At 48.4% G+C, this 19,407-nt stretch overlaps 1 long non-coding RNA gene across 1 annotated transcript in view; it reads left to right on the top strand.

The window, feature by feature from the left end:
• Window positions 1-15,924, top strand: part of LOC146205503 (uncharacterized) — a 35,249-nt gene extending 19,325 nt beyond the window's left edge. The window contains exons 3-5 of the long non-coding RNA XR_014703200.1: window positions 13,768-13,918; window positions 14,706-14,868; window positions 15,478-15,924. This is a non-coding gene — a long non-coding RNA (uncharacterized LOC146205503). The remainder of the gene's footprint in view (window positions 1-13,767; window positions 13,919-14,705; window positions 14,869-15,477) is intronic.
• Window positions 15,925-19,407: the final 3,483 nt, after the last annotated feature.

Raw genomic sequence — 19,407 nt, 5'->3', positions numbered from 1 at the left:
AAGAAGGGCTGGAATGCCGAATGCTGTGGCTAGCCGTCACTGGGCTGCAACGCTGCATCGGCGTATAGTGCGTCGGCGTAGCCACCGACTACTCCCGTCTCTAGAGAGTAGTCGGCAGATTTTCGTCCCGCGATACCAAATATGGGCATGCCTAGAGTTTGGTCAGCAGTGTCCATGAGTCACTGACCGGCGTCCGCAGCCTCGTGCACGCGCACTAGCCGTCGCACAGCGCGTACGCGCCGATCACCGAATTTTCGGAAGGCGTCGGAAGACCGGTGTAAGGAGGAGGAGGAGGATAGAGCATCTTTATTTATTTAGTCAGCGAGGGGGGGGGGGGGGGGCGCTCAGTCCAGGGTCCCGTTGGCCGTGGCTGCAGTAACAGCGCGGCGAGCCAGCCATTGCTGGCGCTTCGGGCAGGGATCCTGCAGGGCGGCCTCCCAATCTTCCTTGCAGGGGTGGGGGAGAGGGCTTAAGGAAGGGGTAACTTGGCACGCCCAAACCATATCGTAGAGCGTTGCCCGCTCACCGCAATGTGGACAGTCAGGGGAATAAAGGGAAGGGTATCAGAGGTTTAGAAGAAATGGTGTAATAAAGGTATTAGTTTGCAGGCGGCGGTAAGTTGCTGCTTCTTGAGTAGACAGGGTGGGAGAAGGGGGAGGTAATGTACGGCGAGACAGCCTGTAGTGTTCAAGCAGGTCTGTGTATGTAAGGATCGGGGAGGCATACGTGTGATCCGGGAGAGGGGAGGCTCGGGGAAGGAGCGCGCGAGCGTGTCGATGGGCATGCTTCATTGCCGGGCATCGACTGGTGTCCCGGAATCCACATCACACTGATCCTTTCCGGAGGTTTAGCGACGAGGATTCGGCGGCTGGCGGCACCGATGCGTCCGCAAAGATAGTTACGGCAGGCCGTGCGGGAATCTGACATGATGGCAGCTTGTGCATTAGTGGCGGCGGCCAGAGCGATGGCTGCTTCTTCGGCAATACTGGGTTCGGTGGTGCGAAGAGAGGCATAGTTGAGGAGAGTGCCCGCTGGAGATGTCACGTTAATGGTCATGTGTCCGTTAACAGGGCCAACAGCGTCTATGTACAGAGTATTCGGTTGGCTGTCCCATATTCGAGAGAGGTGAGTGGCTCTTGCCTGTCGGCGGTCTTGGTGATATTCTGCATGCATGTGCTTGGGGAGAGGTTTGACGGTAATGGCTCGGCGGATAATCTGTGGCAGATCTTCGTGGTTTTGGGTGGTATAGGGTGGGGCAATATTGAGAGTTTGAAGGACATGTCTTCCAGTGGACGAGGCCGCTAAGCGGACAAGTTGCGCCAGGCGGTGTGCTTCATGCAACTCTTCAATGGTGTTATGAACGACAAGTTGGAGTAAGCGGTCAGTAGACGTGCATTGGGGAAGCCCCAGGGCTGTCTTGACCGCTTTTCTGACAAGATTGTTCAACCGATTGAGCTCCTGCTTACGAAGCGGCGGTATGTCGTGCCGTAGGTAATGCGGGCGATAATGAATGCGTTGACCAGCTGCAGTGCGTCTCGCTCCCTAATGCCGTAGTTAATACGTTTGATTAGAGTAGAAAAGGACCGCAGATACGAACCACGAGAATGAAATAACTAGAAGGATAAGATTGGGGTGTGTCGCATTTGGAAGAGATTCTCGGATAATAAATTGGAGTTTACCAGTACCCCTCATGAGAAAAGTATATAACTGTGTCATGCTGGTACCCGCCTGGGGGGCTGAAACGTTGAAGCTATCGAAAAGGAGCTTTGGAGCATAAATGGTAGGTGTAACACGTTAAGAAGCATACGCGTTCAGAATTGTTCAGTTAACAAACGTAACTGACTTTCTAAACTTCTAGAAGAGTCCTGCTTATAGAGAGCTTTCTGTTGCTCTATACAGCCAATTAAGGCCATGCAGGAAAGGGGAGCCAACGGGCCTTTGTCCCTGCGCACTGCGGAACGGCCTATACCTCAGCACTAGCGATCCTGCACCGAGCGCCTCAACTTCTTCCACTCACTCGTCTGCTCCTCTAAATCGAACAATCCACTTTCCGTGACTCGGAGACAAAGCCCCCGTCTTCTTTTCTTTCTTGGCTAGTATTCCTTGCAGAGCCACAGAAAGTTGTCCTGGAGTATAGCCAAAATGAAGACGAAATAGACAATGACAGGGCATGCCGCGAAGGCAAGGTACCGATGGTCGCTAGAGGATTCCTCGAGGAGGCAAACGTATACCAAGAGAGAGAGAGAGAGAGAGCCTTGAATGAAAAACATAGAATTTAGCCAGCGTTAGATTTCGCTAGCATGCTACACTGTGTAGGAAAGGGAATTGGGGAGGGAAAAGTTGAAAAGGAATGATGAGGAGATTAAAAGAAATGAAGGGGGAGATTCAATGCGGCCATTAAATGCGCTGTAATGTGCATCGTGGAGTAATAGTACAAAATGAAATGATCAAATGCATAGTTCATTAAAATGTGCTTATAAAGTTCACAGCGTGAAAAATGCACGAGGATAACATTCAAGGTGAATTTAGAGTCTGTTTAGAAGTCGAATCTCTTTCAAATACTTAAATAAAAAGTTCATTGCTGGTTTCTGTATCTTAGGGCAGGCTGAGGGACCTAAAACAATGCCCATTGTTAAAGGCACTGGGAAGAGCTTCTCCATGCTATGTTCATAGTACGCACGCTCGTCAGCATACGCAGGACGCTCAAGCAGGATATGTTGCACAGTTTCAACCGAGCCACAGTTATCACAATGCGGACTGTTAATTTGACCAAAACGGTATCGCAAGCCGTTTGTATATGCACAGTTCAGGCGAAGTCGGGAGTAAAGAGTTTCTAGTTGGCGAGGAAATTTCGGAGGGAGTCTTGATGTGGGTCAATTGAGTAAAGAAATTGATAGTGATTTGTCGGCAAGCTCCAAAGTCGATACTTTGCTTCGGAAGCAAAGTTTTTGCCAGTTGGGGTGCATCAGATTTCGTGAAGGTCCGAATGCATCTTTGATATTGGTGGCTTTTACGAACCGCTTTATCTGCTTTTTCATTGGCACAGTGGGCTGGTATCCACTGAAATGTTGTGGAGAGGCCAGCGGCAATAGCCAAATGGTGCAGATACCCGACGTCAAGAGAAACAGGCTGATGATTTTTTTTTTTAACAGGTTATACAGGATTTGCAAAGATGCTCTGGAATCAGTGAAGATAACCCATCGTCCGGGGATTTAGCGTAGGATATAGGAAACAGCTTCTTTAATGCCATGCTCAGCTGTCGTAGATGACGTCTTCCGTCCGCTGCAGCCGGCAAGACAGGACATGGTTTGTTGAGGGCACATAAAGGCCACATGAATAAGTGCCTTGAATAGTTGAACTGTCGGTGAATATGTGAGTGTACTGTGTATATTCCTTGGTTAAGTAGGCGAGAGCGGCTTGCAGAAGTGCTGCCTGTGGAAGCGGCTGTTCGCATGCACGCCAGGATCAGACACATTCACCTTTAGAGCTGATAGTGTCCATGAAAGAAAGGTGAGTGGTAGTAGATTTCATGGCTGAATAATAGTAGGGAGGGCAGAAACTGTACAGCTTGACCAAAGCCAGAGTTGCAGGGGGTTATGTGAACACGGTCTAAGAAGTGCTTCTTCCCTTGAAGGACATATCGGAGATGGGTACGCATATTTTCTTGGGCGACAATCACATCTAGCGGGATACATCCTGTTTCTGCAAGTGTTCCTGATGCAGATGATCCCTTTGGGAGCCCAAGGCATATCCGCAACCAGTTGTTCCGTGCGTCAAGAATCTTCTTGCTTGTTGGAGATAATGTTTGAAGCACCGGTAAACAGTAGCGCAACGCTCCTTCAACGTAGGCCTTTTCAAGCAGAACCATGAACAGCAGTTGCTGCCCATTGTGTTCCCGCCATGAATCTGATAACCTGTGATGCTGCAGTGATTCTCTCGCGGAGGTTTTTAATCTGAGGTGCCCAAGAAACTGTCAATCATAACACCTAGGATTCGATGTGATTGTACATACGATAGTGACTTTCCACCCAGAAGGAGCGGGTATCGAGTCATTCTTTTTCTTGTGAAAGCCATAGCAACACTCTTTTCTGATGACAGACGAAGACCATGGGGAGCCAGGTACATTCAGATGTGCAGTAACGCTCTCTGAATTCGTTGCTGCGTAGTATAATGCGAACGTGATGCACTCCAGATGCAAATATAATCTGCAAAAATGGTTGTGCGTAGTCCTCGTCGAAGGTTTCTTGTTATATGTATAAAGGCAATATTGAACAGGAGAGGGCTGAGCACAGCTCCCTGAGGTACGCCCTTCTTCACTGCGTGAAAGAGGAGTTGGACCATGTGGAGTGCTCATAAAAATTTGCCGCTCTTGTAAATAGTTTCCAATCCAGTTGTAAAGCTTTCGTCCGACGCCAAGGCTGGCCAAGGCTGCGAGAATAGCATGATGAAACACAGAGTCAAAAGCAGCCTTGATGTCAAGAAAAACGGCTGTCGGGATAAACCCAGCGTGAAGGTACTCTTCAAGTGATGAGACAATTAGTTTGATGACATTATCAGTCGCAGACCTATTTTGGCGAAACCCGTTCATTTCTCGAGGATACTCATTTCAGCTCTCGAGGAAGCAGGTGACGTGTTTGCAGATCATTCGCTCTATAAGCTTACCTACCAAGATGTCGCCAAGAGTTGGCAGGACGGATAAGAATTCAACGTTTGCATGGATGGAATGAATGCAGCTGACTAATGACAAGATTAATTGGAGTGATGTGGGAGAGGCATCTATTTGCCCTGCAGGGGTATGTCAGGCTGGTGGTAATGATGATGAAACGCCTCCATAATTGGAATTCCAAGCTAAAACTTCTTGAAATGACACTTTTATGCAGTCACTAAGGCCGACTCACATTGTTAGTTCTTCCTTTGCACCATCAATGTCACCATTTTTCGTCATCATCGTCATCATCGTCATCACCACCAGCCGGTTGCATTTAAAATGTGCCATCCATCAATCCCAGCTTATTCGGCGGTGGCACTTATACGCGTACATTGAGCCGATTAACGCTGGCCCCCTGCCTTGGTGAGTCACCCTCGTTCGACAAGTCCGCTCGACAGCAGAGTCAATCAAGCGGGCAGGTGTCGTCAGAGCCGGCGGCAACCGCACAGGTGTCGGCGCATGCGCCCGGGAGCCACCGAGGAGCAGGAGCACATCGCGGGGCGTTCACCGGCACTCGCCGCCCGAGTGGCCACCGACAAGCGCGCCAGTTTGTGGAGCGTGCGAGGGGCGTTTTCATGGACACACACGCGCCTGCAGGGCGCTCACGCTGCGAACGCAGATCGGTACGGAGCCGTGAAAAGCCCGCCCTGTGATCACGACCGCTGTCGGGGAAGATTCATGGCGCCTCGGGGAAGGGCGTGAAGCCCCGTGACGCTGCACTTGTGCGGCCCGATTAGGCGCCAGGGATCGCCGCAGAGACGGGGCCGAACCTACAGGGACCGATTAGGACGTCCCAACAGTGACATGTTAATCGGGCCAAGCGCGTCCTCGTGCGCCTCCAATTAGCGGTCGATTTTTGGACGCGCTGAGAGCCCGCACCGGTGCTACCCGGAAGCGCTCCGACCGCTTGTCCGCCGGGGATGGGGACGCCGGAGTTGTTGCGCGCACCAATTTGGATCGCTCGCTGGGGCGCGTTCCCATTCCCCCTACCGCAACGGCGCCGCTCCCAAGCGCGCGAACAGCGACAGATGGACGTGCAATCAGGCGCTGCTGGGACGCATGTGCCGATCGCGCCGGCCCCTCATAAACTTCCCCGTGTCCAATGCGCCCGGCGGCGAGGCTCATCGCCCAGGCCCGCGTCATTGTGTGTCGGCCTCAGTGAACAAGAAGTACAAGAGAAACCCTTTTGCATGACTAGCGCGGACAAGTGTACCACTGCGTCAACCGCAGGCACCCGAGACCCGACAGGCACCGGTTGGACAGTGCGCCAACCCTACAAAGTTGACCTCGGACGAAGTCAACTTTTCGTGGGGTCGAAGCAGGCATCGCTGGGATGAGAAGACAGCTTGGATTTGACTTCGACGAAGCTGAGCTCAGAGCTTTCAAGCAGGATTGTAATATCAAGTAGCGTGTTTGAACAAGCTGTGGTCTGATTTGAACATTCCCCAACATGGCACATCTTTTAATACGGGAAACTAAATTCGATTTTTCACACCACCGTAGCTTAGAGTCTATTCATACTTAACACAGGGTTCTTAACGATGCTGTTTTTTGCACTCACATTTTTCTGCTGTGTTGGACCTGACTTTTCAACTCGACTGCCTTTGGACTGTTTGGATAATTCGTGGCACTCGAAGGACACCCGGCTGCCGGCCCTCTGATGGTTAAGCTTCAAAATGACTGCGGTCAGTCGCGCACACTTTGAAGTTCACAATCGAAATGGTGAAGACATGATGAACTGCAAGCAGCGTATGCCAGAGCTAAGACTGAGCAGTCATCCAACTACGACAAAGTAATTCATACGATGGATGAAAGCGCCGTGAGAAACGTTCGCTTAATTCAGCCATACGTTTTACTATAATCGGATATAGCTCAAGTTTGCAGTCACTGTCACACAGAATTCCTCCGTTGCAGAACGTATAGTCCGTTGCTAAATATTTACTTGCTATCTATAGGTATACACAGACATTTAAAAAAAGAGAAGCTGACTTCGATAGCTGTTGCGATTAGCCAGCAGAGGAACACAAGTTTAGCCTATTTTACCAGCTACTGTTTCTTTCTTTTTATAATTGTATACGACTCTACGACTACATGCATTCTTGCAAACATCCGATTATGGACTTGTATTACTCGACTTCGATAAAATATATATATATATATATATATAATTTCAGAGCAGTGGGGCAATGGAGTTCAGCAACTTTCACTCGAGCAAGGTGCTTTTACATCTCATTGGTAGGTCTAACGAGTGAAGAACTGCACGCCTAACTAGTACGATCAGTAAACAATAGAAATAGAACATAACGCGGTCAAAGGGAGACTATCAACTTTTTTTTTTTCTTCAGAACGAAATAAGACCGGAAGGTGATAGAAATATCCGGTGAACAAAAAACAATTACACGGGTTCAACGCTGCTGAATCGAGCGTGGAGCGAAAGCTTTGGCTTTGGGCGACCGAGCTTTGCATCGAACGCAACCAGCGTTCTGCTGAACGCATCAAAGTGTACCGTTATTTTAGGTGATGGTGATAAAGGCGTTTATTGCATCTAAATATGGGAGACACTTAAGCTCCGCCTTTAAGGGTATGATGCGATAGCGTAGGCTACCAGCCCACATATAAAGCCCCGCTTTAACCAACCCGTATGAACGTAGTTTAGTGGCCTATAGGGGTAACGCGAATACCATGGTCCTGGCAGGCTGATTCTGACATAACCGTCCCATGGGAAACGAGAGACCTAAGCTGGCAGCTCCTGCCGCGGCGCCATGGTGCCACGCTGACGGGTTGAAAACCGGCAGTAGTGTAGCTTTCCCTAAAAAAAAAAAAGAAAAAAAAAGGAAGCAATGGTCGAGTGTTTATTGCCGTGAAACTTGAGACGTAGTATTCCAAAACTCATCACAACTAAGAGCCGTGCCGCAAAACTAACGAGCACACCTGTGCTGTTGGCCAGCCAGGACAAACATGAAAATCTTATATCAGAGAGAAAAGGAAACTAAACGCGACAATTTAATACATTATTACCATTCCAGGGCCATGCACGCAAAAGCAACACAAGCTCAGAGTATACAAGTCAGAATATCTAGAAGTGTAACACATGCTCAAACTGATCGCCAAACAACACACACACACACACACACACACACACACACACACACACACACACACACACACACACACACACACACACACACACACACACACACACACACACACACACACACACACACACACACACACACACACACACACACACACACACACACACACACACACACACACACACACACACACACACACACACACACACACACACACACACACACACACACACACACACACACACACACACACACACACACACACACACACACACACACACACACACACACACACGCACGCACGCACACACACACACACACACACACACATTTCTCTACTTTGCCTGCGAGGCCGAATTCTTTGCTTGGCTCGTGCTGATGCGAAGTGTAAACTTCAGTTTTTCCGCTCTGATGGTGTTTATTTATTTATTTGCTGTCATAACCTTGTACAAATAAAGTTTATACTCTAGCAGGTTTGCCGCCTATTGAGAATGCTTAATGAGGAGGCGAAAAAAGGAGTCTTGAAAGTTTTATTTTCTTTCTTCGCGGTCGTTATCGACCTAGTTTCGTTTAGAGGTGTTTAAGAGCACCATACCATAACTCGCTGAGCAACACTCAGTAAGAAGCTTCACGCGCTTCTAAAGGTTCATTCCGGCAAATTGTTCGGTGAAGCGATGCTCCACCTGAGTGGGTGTAAACACACGGATATGCTAGTTTTTTACACCATTGTACGTTCACACTGCCTACTGTGAATTAGACTGCACAAACAGTTGTAAAAAAAAAAAATGTTTACTGTCCTTGCCGTCACTTCATCTCTCCTTCTTCCTCACATCCCCTCTCCGCATTTTCAAGCGGAGGGCACAGCGAACCGGAGCATCCTTCTGGTTATCCTCTCTAGCTCTCCTCTTCCTCTATCTCTTTCGTTTCTGAGGAAGAGATTTTCCAAGTCAGGGAGCTATAGTCGGCACATTCCAACGAGTTTCGCTGGGTAAACTGCGCCTCGGGCCCTTCACGTCGCGCCCACCTCGTCGCTCTGAAGCGCGTGGGGTGTCGTGCTTCTTCCGTTTTATTTGAGGCAAATACATCCTCGTCCGCACGCGCGCTCGACACTGAAATTATCGCAGAGCTGCTGGGCTCGGCGCAGCACTCGTGGGGGCAGAGTCTGGCATCTCGTTACTCTGCTTGAGCGAAGCAGTCTGTCTCCGATGGCGCACGGAGACGGACACAAGGGGAAGTGCCACTTGTCTTCACCGGGTGATGCTGAGGTCCCCCGCCACTGCAGCTGCCCTTGCGCGTCGAGCTCTGGTCTCTCCGAGAGCTATTTCCGCCGAATGGGTACTCATGTGCGACTGCAAAGCGTACTGCGTATGCAATATGTTCGATGTTAAACGCACAGAGATCAGTGGCGAAGCCGAAGGCTTTGTCAACCCGGGACACTTCTTTCTGGGCAAAAGACTGTTTAAGTACAGTTCTTTCCCTCATATCATTGAAGCTTGGAATTCTTTACCAGGCAACATCTGTTCATTATCATTAGAGAAATTCTTAGAGGCCTGCTCGTAATGTTGTATACTTGTTTTCTGTTTCATTGTCTTGCACTGTGCTCGTCGAGGCTGCAGTATGTATAATTAAAAAAATATATACAAAATAATGTCGAACAGGTGATATCTTTCCTTCAGTGTTGCATAATTGTGAGTGAGAACATTGTAAACAATTGCATGAGACGAGTGCGCCGCTGGTGAATTCAACTTTCAACGTTACAGGCCTATAAACGCTAGGAGTATACCTGCAGAACGTTCAGCTTGTCCGCGGGGAGCTCGCGACTTCGGAGCATGCGCGGTGCAACGGGAATGCCAGTTCACTGTGGTGGGCGGCTCCTTAAAGGCGAGCGGCGCGCCAGAAGAGGTCGGCGGTGCCCGGACACCCATCACGCCTCAGCGCCTCACGCGAGTGCACCCTCTCTCTTCACGGCGGGCGCGAGCCAGCAGCAGCAGCGGGCTGAGCGATGATGTGTGCCTGTCGCTAAACAGCCCCCAGCCGGCTGCGCGTGTTGTGCGGCTGCGAGCAGCTAACGCGACTGCCGGAGGTGGCATTTTTCATCCCTCTTGCGCCGCTTTGTGTGTGGGCCCCAAAATCCGAGCCTAATTAGAAACAAGCCGTCTCGAGGAGAGGGACCCGCGGGCTTGGAGCGCGCGCGCCCCGGGAATGCGCGCCTTGTGGGCGTTACGCTTGACGCGCTCCCTCGGAACGAGTTGTGGGCCCCTCCGCACCCCGGGTCCCGCAATCTCGGCGGCGGGAGGCTTAATTGGTGCGCTTCCGCGCAGCCGCCGCTGATTGCCGGGGGCGCCGCGGCGTCGCCCCGCACGGAGTTTGTCACTGCGACTTGGGCCTGCGGCGCATGTGTCCACCCGTCGTTCTTCATCCGGCGGTGCGACGGGCGCGAAACGCCGCTTCTTTCGGCTGACAGCTCTCGCGGGTTAAAATGGCACCTATCGATCAATCCCGCGGAGACATCGCCGCTGAGCGCGCTTTTGTGTCGCCCGCTCAGGCCCCAAAAATCACGCACTCGTAGGGAACGTGCGCCGCGTAATGGCCGCCCCCATTTCACGCGCGGGAGGCCGCATTGCGGGGCTGCGGAAAAAAAGAACCTAGTGTCCGAATATGCGGAGAGGAGACGCCGCTAATCAGAGGGAGTGGCCTCTATGGAGCAGAAATCATATCATGCATCCAAACTGCTTCATCCGTCCTATCTGGTGCGTTGCTGACGGTTCGTGCTTTTCTTTATTGCTGCACCCCACTGAGATTGCGCCATCGGCGTACCGACGTGCGCGGGGGAGGGAAGATGCGCATAGTGGCTGAATGAGGCCGAGCAGAAAAGCAACTTACAAATACGAATCGGAACACATTACAGGGAAGGCGGTAATTAAGATGAAAAGTAAAATCATTGGACATCGATTGAGCTCTGAACTCAACCTGACGTGTCCACTTTTCAGTCAAGTTCTTGGAGATAGCTTATATTATCTTCCCGTGATAAAACTTAGGTTGTCGGTTCGTACATTTCTTGCATTGGGGTAAGAACAGACTCGCTTCTATTTTCCTCGCGTCTATTGCATTCACCTTCGTCACATTGCGTTGAATATTTTAACGAGAGAAAGGTTTCATAGTGGACCCTACAATTTATTGTCCTGTACTGCCTTTATAGGGCATACGTTTACATCGTCATCTTGTGATACGGCATATCGATGATTAAGACACAAAGTAAGACTTCCCCCATAGCTCCTTGGTTGCTCGAAAAAGGAGAAGAAAATGCTAGCAAGATGATCCTGCAACAGCTTGTGCGTTATTATTCATTTTAAATACTGCATAAGTAAATAGCATGCACACCATAAAAATGCTGTTAAAAGCAATAGTCCTTTCGATGCTAGTTATTGAATTAATTTTGTAATTTTTGTTCGGAATGTGTACGGAACCTTTTTAACAGCATTCGACCAACATATTAAAGTTATGGATTTTGACGAATACAAGCAATAAAACACACCACAGTAAATAACGATCAAACATAACCAAATACAAAATAATACTTGCCGAGATAATAAAGAAGTACGTAAATACCCCAGACACAAATGGTCTATGTACCTCACTGGAAAAATTTATGGTCAGGTATGTCTGTCTATAAACTTTTATATTCAGCCAGAAAGTGCCACTGGAATATCTATACACAGCTATAGAAAATTTTATACCACTCTGGTTATAGGTTTTGAACCCATCCAAAATCTCCTTAGCTAGCTATAGAAAACTATATGTTCCTGAAGCGACAGACCAATAGTCATACAGTTATCTTTAGCTGCCTGAATGAAAATGGCTCTAAAGCTACATACTGCAAATCATATAAGCAGTTTTATTTAGCTATATAAAACTATATACGCTCCAAAAGATATAGGCCATGGTACTAATACATTTATCTTTAGCTGTCTATAGAGATGTGAATACCTATAAAGCTACAGATCGAAAGCCACGGGAACAGTTTTAGCTAGCTATAAAAAACAGGTTTTTGAAGGTGTAAATCAGTCGTCATGCCGTTGTCATTAGCATACAGAGATAATCAATGGCTCTAATGCTGCAGACTGCAAGCCATATAAACAGTTTTAGCTATAACTTTAGTAAACTGCGAGTTCCTGAGGCTATACACCTGTAGTCATACAGATATCTTTAGCTGCATGCTTGCGATGTAAATGCCTCTAAAGCTATACAGACTGGAAGTCATATAAATTGTTTTAGCTGGCTATAGAATATTGTATATACCAGAAGCTATAGACCAGCAGTCATGCACCTCTCTTTAGCAGTCTATAGATATCGTCATTTCAAATACCTTTCACTACTTAGCCTCCAAATTGTCTAAGATTTGTGTGCAGTATACAACGAGAAACCGTATGACATCACTCAGCTGTTTCACAATTCTGATACTAATTTTAAGAAGACATACACGAATGCATGCACATAGACACACAGTTCAAGGCACATATATCGTCGGTTCGAATCCCTATCGCGAGATGCCTCGAGGATGACTAGCAATATATAGGCTCTAAACTAACGTCAACCGCGTACGATGAACGGATTGTGTCGCAGGTTTGGTACAATTGGTGAGATCACTGTCGAATTATGGAAGTCAGCTTGCGGTGTGTACCTCCGACCCACGGTGGTTTTCATCGGAGTGACCCCTGGCCAATTTTCCGTTATTTAGGCATAAAATTAAAAATAATCGTCCAAAGAGGTATCGCACGGCTCCTGCATTGGTGTATAGATCCGCAAGTAAGCTGTACAACTGTCTTAAATAGTTCATAGCTGACCATATAAAAATGCTAAAGACTGCAGTACATAAGCAACCACAAGTCCATAGGAAATGTTGGACACTTCTATAGCACGGGATATATAGCAAAAGCTGTAGCAACAGCTGTAGCTGTTTGGGCCAAATGCTTTTAGCATATACTATACGGTGAATTTTGTATAGCTGACGATATAAAATGCTAAAGACAGCAGTGTATAGGACACTAGAAGTCCATACAATAGGTCAATGACTTCTATAGCCCGGTCTATGACGAACAGGCAGTGTGATGGAAAGCGATGCTTCAGGTGTTTCTGTCACGGGTTTGTACGTGTTTTCTTTGTATGTGTGTATATAAGGAGAGAAGTACTCGTAGTAAACATGTTGAAAGTTCGCGCACGTACCAGTCTTGTCTTGTGTTGGTGAATTGTCTCGAGTTAAAGTTCAGCGCGCCTACATGATGATGGAAAACCAACTAGCCGCCATTACAGCATTGCTATGACGAAAACTAAAGAATAGCAGCTGGCCTGGTCGGTTAAAGAGCAAACAAAAGCTCAGCTGATACCCGGAAAAGATGCCCATTCTCGGCCAACCTGCACCTCCAAGCGCATTTCGCGGAGAAGACTGTTCCTGCTACCCGGATTGTTGTAGGCTGCTCGGGGTGTTGCCTTTGAAGAAAGGACTTAACCCAAGCATTTTGTCACTATATACTGCCATCTGGTTTTCTTGATGCGGTATAATCCTCTCTAGGAGCTGCGGATACTAATGTGCCACTTTTCTGACTTCTTCCAACAAGGCTCAAGATGCATTCAAGGGCCACCTGTGAAATTCCACATAAGAAACATAGACGATATTTTTGCGTCGCTTCATGGGGGATCCGTGTTCACCACACTAGACCTCAAGGATGCTAACAATCAACTCCCGCTGGAAGAGGAAGGAAAGAAAATGGAAGTGATCAACACTCGCAAACGCGTGTTTGCGAGTGTTGATGCGAGAACACTCTTCCTTTTGGAGTTGACTCGGCCCCTGCAACTTTTCAGCGGGGAATTGAAACCGTACTGGTAGGCCTGCCGTGAAAGTGTACTTAGACGACGTTCTGATAGCTGAACAGTAGGAAGGTACCGACCGAGGGATGTTCTGCGCAGGCTACAAGAAAATGGCGTAAAGCTGAAGGGAGACGAATCTCGTTTTCGCACAGCTTCAATCGTCTGCTTGGGCCATCGCATCGACAAGGGCGGCATGCACCCACTGGAGAAGAACCTAGTAGCGATACGCGATGGACCAAGGCCAGCGAATGTAAGTGAACTACGCTCGTTTTTTGGCCTGCTCTCATACTACCATCGCTTCCTGCCAAATACATCTACCTTGTTGGCTCGTTGTACAGGCTGCTCGAAAAAGAGCAGAAATGGCAATGGAATACCCTGGAGGAAAATGCTTATCACTGCGCTAAAAGAATTCTTCTGAACTCGCCGGTGCTGACATTTTTCGACGCCGACAAACCAGTGCGGTCGGAATGTGATGCGTCACCGCCGGTTGTATAGGTGGCGTAATCTCTCACCGCCGGTGGGAAAGTCCATTGCTTTCTGCTCACGAACGTTCACATCCGCAGAACGGGAATATTTGCAGTTCGAGAGGGAGGCTCTGGAACTATTATTCGGTGTAGCAAAGTTTAGTGACTACTTGCTAGGACGGAAGTTTGTGCTGGTAATGTCCATCAACCGCTAGTGGGACTTCCACGAGAAGATAGACCGGTGCCTTCAATGTCGTCGGCAGGCATTCAGAGAGCTGTATTCCTAAGCCAATATCGGTAACGCATTGATAGGGCTGGAAAGCAAAATGCCAACGCGGATGCGCTCAGCCGCTTGCCCGCGTGCCTACTGCAGATGCTTGTCACTCGGAAGCTTTACCGGAATACTCGCTCTCTATCGACTGAGAGCCTTGACAGCCCTTACTTTCTGGCTAGTACCTTACGGGCATTAACGAAGGCAGATGAAGACCTCTCTGGAGTTCGAAACTTCGCGGTAAATGGATGGCCTAAACTACTTTTTCCATGCCGCAGCATCATTGAGCCTTATTTTTGCAGATGACTAGAGCTCGCAAGCGCAGACGGCCTTGGGGTCGTCGGATTCTCGTACCCCGGAAAGCTCGAGAGATGCATGCTGACGGAGCTGCATCAGTCCCATCAAGGCTCATCTGTTATGGAAAGATTGGCCCGCGGACGCTGTTCTGGTGACCTGGGTTGGACGGTGAGATTGAAAAACTGGCACGTTCTTTCTTCCCTTGTAAACAAGCTCTACAAATGTCACCTCACAGGGCGCCTATCTCTTGGCCAGAAACATGGAACAAGGTGGTCAGGCTTCACGTCAATTACGCTGGACCAATGGACGGACGTATGTTGCTGATTGTGTACGAGTCGACAACGAAGTGCATCGAGGCACTGTGTGTCTGATCGTCGACCACTGAAGTCATGACTTTAGTGGTCGACAACGAAATTGCGCGAACTTTCCGCTCGTTTTGGCTTGCCACAAACCGTCGCGTCAAATAATTAACATGGCCTCAATTTTCAAGCCAGCAGTTTTCAAAGTTTATGACAGACAACATAACGCACCTACGCAATGCATCGGTACCATCCACAGTCACATGGCCTCGCAGAGCGTGTTGTCCGCGCCATAAAAGGCCTTTTAAAGCTCTCCGCGGTGGGCCATCTCTAAACAAACCTAGCGCGTGTGTTACTCGGCTACAGACGTACGTACCCTTTGCCGTGCGGCAAGTCCCCCTCAGCAATTCTGCTCAGTTATCAAGTTCGTTCACGTTTGGATACATGTCTGCCCTTCACCTCTCGGAGTTTTTCGCAGCTTTCCAGGTTCCACTGCGGGGATCCCGTGTACGTGCGCAATTTTGCCCAGGAAACGAAGGGGTGTCTAGGCGTCATCAAAGGCAGCGAGGACTCTAGGCTGATCACGGTTGAAGCTCCAGAGGGGCCAACCCGGCGTCATTTCGACCAAATTTGCCGTCAGTTGCTTGTGTCGCCCAGGGCTGTAAAGACTGGAGCAATCGACTCTACTCAGTCAGAGATTGTCGGGCTACACCACAAGGACGCCAGCCAAGCCCGGAATTTTCAGAGCACACTGACGCTGTTCCGGTGCCTTCAAAATTGCCGCCTCAACCTCGAACTCTCTCAACTACACCGGTATACACGACCACGAAAGCACATGCAAAGACGACAGCTTTAAAGAAAGGGGGAATGATATGACACACGGTACGGGCAAGTGTCAAATGTGATTGGTTTTTCCTTATGTTACGTCCCCTGGCAAGCAGCCTACGTATAGTCCTTTGTCTGTGGAAATAAAGGTAGTCCTGTGTTTGCCCTTGAACCGGCCCTGTCACTTTGTCCGTCTCTATGACAGAAAATATCCCGTCTTAGCGATAACTTGCAAAGTACGTACATCTTTAAACAGAAAAAATGACACCAGAAAACACTTTAAATTAAGTATAAAATAGTAAGTTGGAGCTGCAGTTTTTTTTTTTATTTACGATGAATTTACTGAGGCGATACGCGGCAAATTATATGAAATAGGAAGATGGCTACTGTGTAGAGCGAATAAAGAACAAGGTTTCTAGTAAATACGCCGCGGTTGGGAGAAAACCTGTTCTCGCGAGACGAAGGCAAGCCGCCTTGCCGAAATCTCCGCAACGCTGCGAGGTTTCATTTTTGGGCTGGGATCTTTTATCCCCTCTCAGGTGGAAAAATGAAGGCCCGCAGAGGAACGCACACGGACGTGACGTTTTCCAGGAGAGCGGCCTGGTACATCAGAGAATTCGTGAAGGTTCTTCGGATAAGAAAAGAGTGGTGACCCTATTAAATCACGAAGTTTCCCTCTAAGGGTGCGGACTCGGGTGGAGAACGCTGGGTGCGCCGCTTCAAGCTAGTGGAGCTCAGTTCTTAATGGCAGCAAAACGACAGAACGTGGACGAAATCTCGAGCCGATTTCGCTCGTTAATCGTTTTTTGCGTCCACCTTTCCGGGAAATATTCTTAGTGAAGCCAGTCGGGGCGAACACTCGGAGACAGCAATCGAAAAAAAAAAAAAAAGAAATTGCTACCTGGCGGCAGAATTATATATAGGTTGGACGCGGCTGTTCACAAGGTGCACCACGTTTTGATAAGAAACAGCAAAATTTGTCGACAAAAAGTGCAATCGCTCTAAACAAATGTTAAATGCGCACAATTTGCAACATACCTAATAGCGGAGGAGATGGGGGACACAATTCTATTACACTTGAGAACGTAATTAAGCTTAGTTTTAGCAAGTTGATATAATATGGGCGTGCTTCAGGCGCTGGTAACCGTTTTCATCATCATCATCAGCATGACTTTACCCACTGCAGGGCGAAGGCTTCCCCCATATTCCTCCAATTAAACCGGTCTTGTGCTAGCTGCATTCACTTGGCCCCTGCGAACTTCTTAACCTCATCCGCCCACCTAACTTTCTGCCGCCCCCTGCTACGCTTTCCTTCTCTTGGTATCCAGTTCGTTACCCTAAGCGACCATCGGTTATCCTCTGTTCGCACTACATGTCCTGCCCAAGCCCATTTCTTCTTAATTTCCACTAGAATGTCGGTAACTTGAGTTATTTCCCTGACCCATGCACTCTGCACGCTTCCTATCTCTTAATGTTACCCCTACCATTTTTCGTTCCATAGCCCTCTGGGTTGTCCTCAACTTAAGTAGAACTCTCTTGGTTAGCCTCCACGTTTCAGCCCCATAGGGGAGTACAGGCAAGATGCAACTGTTGTATACTTTCCTCTTGAGCGATACCGGTAAGCTGCTAGTCATAATCTGCGAGTGCTTGCCAAATGCGCTCCATCCCAATCTTATTCTTCTTGATATTTCCTTTTCATGGTCCGGATCTGCGGTTACTACCTGTCCTAAGTAGACATATTCGCCTACTACTTCCAGTATTTCGCTACCTAATGTAAACTGCTGTTCCTTCCCGAGGCTGTTGAACATTACCTTAGTCTTCTGCATATTGATTTTCAAGCCTACCTTTCTACTTTTCCTGTCTAGGTCATCAATCCTTCTTTGCAGTTCATCCATCCCCTTAATGTTCAATTGGGCAAGTTGGTAGACGTTCATAATTGTAAAACAGCGCGAACAACGGTAGACAAGAACGAGAAAGACACGGGACGAGCGCTTCTCTGTCTCGTTCTTGTCTACCGTTGTTCGCGCTGTTTTACAATCATCCCCATGAGTTACTTAGCAATGCAATGTCATCAGCAAATTGCAGATTACTGAGGTATTCTCCGTCTAACGTTATTTCTAACTGCTCCCATTCAAAGTGTCCGAATACTTCTTTTCAGCAAGCTGTGAATAGTACTGGGGAGCACTGGTAACCGTGCTAGCAACCAAATGCTCCGCCTCTCACTGCACATAGGCATACTGCGAATGCTCCTGTCTTGGAGCTCACTTGTAATTGTAACTGAATGGTTTAGCAAGGTACTATTATGAATGTAATAATGGGAATTATGTAACCTTCCGATGCACACCAAGATCTAAATTTTAACTTTCGTCCTGCACTCGCACCGGGGAAAAAACAACTGACATAGAAAACCAATGGGATGCGTTTATGACAATTACTGCGGTGCAACTACAGGGTATTTGTAAGAGAATGCCATTAGTATTTTAATAGGAATAGATGGGAATAGTGAAAGAACCTCAGGTGGTCAACAGAATTCTCCGGAGCCATCCATTACGGCATACGGCGTCCCCATCGTCTGGGTAGCTTTGGAGCGTTAAAGCCCATCAACCAAACCATACCAGTCATATCCTTCGATGCTATTACGAAATCTCTCGTATATACCCTCCGCGCGCGAAGACCAGCATAGAATGGACCAGAAAATCAGCATGGTGTCAGTATTTTGCAATCAATAGCAAAAAATTGCAAGCATTCCGAGGGGCGATATGAGATACAGGAATTTTTGCGATGCAATCTTCCGACATGCAAAAGAAAGAGATGACAACTTCCCGCTCAAAAAATGCGCTTTCCCAGAACATATGGGCGTCCCGTCACATAATCGGGTTATTCATTTGGACGCTGAGGCGCGAAATAGGCGGCGGATGGAGCTTGTTTCCACTCCAGTGTTCTTTCTTCGTTCTTTGCGCGCGCAATAAACTGCAAAGCGGCGTACCAGCCACCGGTACCGAGCGCATCTTACAACAACCAGCATCGCTGCACCTCAGCCAACGCCCTTCGCACTCGCCCACCAAGGCGGGTCTCAGGTGGCGGTGAATAAGACTTTCGACTGGCGCATCGACGCTTCAGCGAACCGAGTGGAAGAGAGAAAAAAAAAAAAAAAAACAAATGACCTGACTCTCAAGCATCATCAAGCGCTTCTTCCTTCGTCAGTGACGTCTTGCCGCGCCGCCGCTGCGCTCATCTTTTTTCCCTGCCCCTTCTTGCTTGGACCGGGATGCCGCATTGTTCTCTAGTTCGTTACCGCTTTTTCTACCCCCTCCTCTCCCCCTCCATGTTGCGCCCGACAGAGAAACGCTGACGGGCGTTCGCCACCCAAGTTGTCTCCTGACAACGCTGTCGTCTTCCAGCGGCTTCGCAGTGTGCAAAAAACAGAAAGAGAGAATAAACTTCAAGAGGGGAAGAGAAAACTCCTCCCTGGTTGCAAAGAAAGAGACAGAGAAAGAGAAGGAATAATAAAAAAAAAAAAATGTCAGGCACGGGTCGCGTTGGCATTCAGCAGTGTATATATATACGCGTTCTTCATGGTCTA

This window comes from Amblyomma maculatum, chromosome 1, assembly GCF_055883805.1.
Source record: "Amblyomma maculatum isolate TAMU_Amacu chromosome 1, ASM5588380v1, whole genome shotgun sequence".
Lineage (NCBI taxonomy): Eukaryota > Metazoa > Arthropoda > Arachnida > Ixodida > Ixodidae > Amblyomma > Amblyomma maculatum.
The sequence above is the reverse complement of the archived record's forward strand: the minus strand, read 5'-3'. Positions and strand labels throughout refer to the sequence as shown.